This window comes from Bison bison, unplaced genomic scaffold (genome assembly GCF_000754665.1).
Source record: "Bison bison bison isolate TAMUID 2011002044 unplaced genomic scaffold, Bison_UMD1.0 scf7180017864486, whole genome shotgun sequence".
NCBI lineage: Eukaryota > Metazoa > Chordata > Mammalia > Artiodactyla > Bovidae > Bison > Bison bison.
Window position 1 is genome coordinate 4,693,510 of NW_011495046.1, and position 2,487 is coordinate 4,695,996.

Consider the following 2,487-nt stretch of genomic DNA (forward strand, 5'->3'; position numbering starts at 1 on the left):
CACTTCAGTCGTGTCTGACTCTGTGTGACTCCACAGACGGCAGCCCACCAGGCTCCCCCGTCCCTGGGATTCTCCAGGCAAGAACACTGGAGTGGGTTGCCATTTCCTTCTCCAATCCATGAAAGTGAAAAGTGAAAGGGAAGTTGCTCAGGCATGTCCAACTCTTCGCGACCCCATGGACTGCAGCCCACGAGGCTCCTCCATCCATTCGATTTTCCAGGCAAGAGTACTGGAGTGGGTTGCCATCGCCTTCTCCTGACCAACCTAGATAGCATATTAAAAAGCAGAGACATTGCTTTGCCAACAAAGGTCCGTCTAGTCAAGGCTATGGTTTTTCCTGTGGTCATGTATGGATGTGAGAGTTGGACTGTGAAGAAAGCTGAGCGCCAAAGAATTGATGCTTTTGAACTGTGGTGTTGGAGAAGACTCTTGAGAGACCCTTGGACTGCAAGGAGGTCCAACCAGTCCATCCTAAAGGAGATCAGTCCTGGGTGTTCATTGGAAGGACTGATGCTAAAGCTGAAACTCCAATACTTTGGCCACCTCATGCAAAGAGTTGACTCATTGGAAAAGACCCTGATGCTGGGAGGGGTTGGGGGCAGGAGGAGAAGGAGACGACAGAGGATGAGATGGCTGGATGGCATCACCAACTCGATGGACATAAGTTTGAGTGAACTCCGGGAGTTGGTGATGGACAGGGAGGCCTGGCGTGCTGCGATTCATGGGGTCACAAAGAGTTGGACATGACTGAGTGAATGAACTGAACTGAACTGAAGGGAGCACATGGTTTCTCAAACTTCTTTTGGGGCTGGAGAAGGGTACATAAGTAAAAAAGTTTGAAAAGCATTTACTGAACCTTAGCATAGACAAAAATCATTAGAAATGAAAAAGGGACACATAGAATCACATACACGGAGAAAGGTTTTATTTTTTTTTCTCATTTTCTGTTTTTCCTCTTAGATAACATGTAAACGTACAGAATATACTGGCTTTATTTTATTTTATTTTTTTCATTTTAACAGTTTTTAATGAAAGCTGTAGACAAGATGACTTTATTCTTGCATCTTCTCAATTGTTTCTTCCTTATATTTGCCCTTTTCCTTTCCTACTTGGCGAGATTTGGCTTTACGTTCGAGGATCTTTTTGCGGTCTTTGTCCAGTTTTAGTCTGGTGATAACCACCTTGCTGGGGTGAATGCCCACATGGACAGTTGTGCCATTAGCCTTCTCCCGCTGCACTCATTCAATGTAGATGACATATTTCTTCCTGTAAACCTGGACTACTTTGCCAATTTGCTGCCTTTTGTAGTGCCCTCGTACAACCTGAATTTCATCATCCTTTCAGATGGGCATGGATCAAACGTTGTACTTCTGTCTTAGCTCTTTAGAAAGAGGAGAAGACATAATTTTCCTGCGAATGTGGGAAGGCGCATTGAAATGCCTTTTTCGATTCTTGCTTTGGTCAGAAGTCACAAAGGGATTGAACTTCATTTTGGCTGCTAGAGCTTCAGCGATGGCCACAGAAGGGAAGAGCAATATACTGGTTTTAAAAAATATTTATTTATTTGGCTGCTTTGGGTCTTAGTTGCCCTGTGGCATGTCGGAGCTTAGTTCCAGAACCAGGGATCAAACTTGTGTCCCCTGAATTGGAAGGTAGATTCTTAACCACTGGGCCACCAGGGAAGTCCCTGGAATACACTGTTATTTATTGTGGAACATAATTTTCTCTCTCACTTTCTCTGTGTATATTATCTCAATCTCAAAGGTTTTTTGCTTTTTCAGCAAAGAAAAGAAGTATGAGGACCCCTGGGGAGTGGAGGAGAAAGAAAGACCTCCTTCCTCCCTTTCCCCATTTCTTCCTCTTACTCTGATCACTGAATAGACATGAATTCCCGTGGCTTCTGCTGGGAACCTGGGTAAGACATGCTGGATACAGTCCAGAGTGGCCATAGTCAATGACAAATGTCTTGTGTCCAAGTGTGGTAGGCATATATTAGTAGACAAAATAGATACAAATTCCTGACCTTGTAAAATTTATAGTCAAGAAACAGATAACAAGCAAAATAAATAAATGAATCACATGCTATTTCATGTGATAAATGCAATGAGAAACGATCCATTTATTGGTTCAGTTCAGTTCAGCCACTCAGGTCCGATTTTTTGCAACCCATGGACTGTGTCACGCCAGGTCTCCCTGTCCATCACCAACTCTCAGAGCTTGCTCAAACTTATGTCTATCGAGTTGGTGATGCCATCCAATCCTCTCATCCTCTGTCATCCCCTTTTCCTCCTGCCTTCAATCTTTCCCAGCATCTGGGTCTTTTCCAATTAGTCAGTTCTTTGCATCAGCTGGCCAAAGTATTGGAGCTTCAGCATCAGTCCTTCTAATGAATATTCAGGACTGATTTCCTTTAGGATTGACTGGTTTCCTTTAGGATTGACTGGTTTGATCTCCTTGTAGTCCAAGGGACTCTCAAGAGTCTTCTCC

The 2,487-nt window shown here is 43.8% G+C and overlaps 1 protein-coding gene and 1 pseudogene across 8 annotated transcripts in view; both read right to left on the reverse strand.

Annotated features, from left to right (window-relative positions):
- Positions 1-2,487, reverse strand: part of PUS10 (pseudouridylate synthase 10) — an 83,969-nt gene that overhangs the window by 37,557 nt on the left and 43,925 nt on the right. The gene's annotated exons all lie outside the window — the stretch shown is intronic.
- On the reverse strand, positions 1,005-1,505 carry LOC105005103 (annotated as a pseudogene).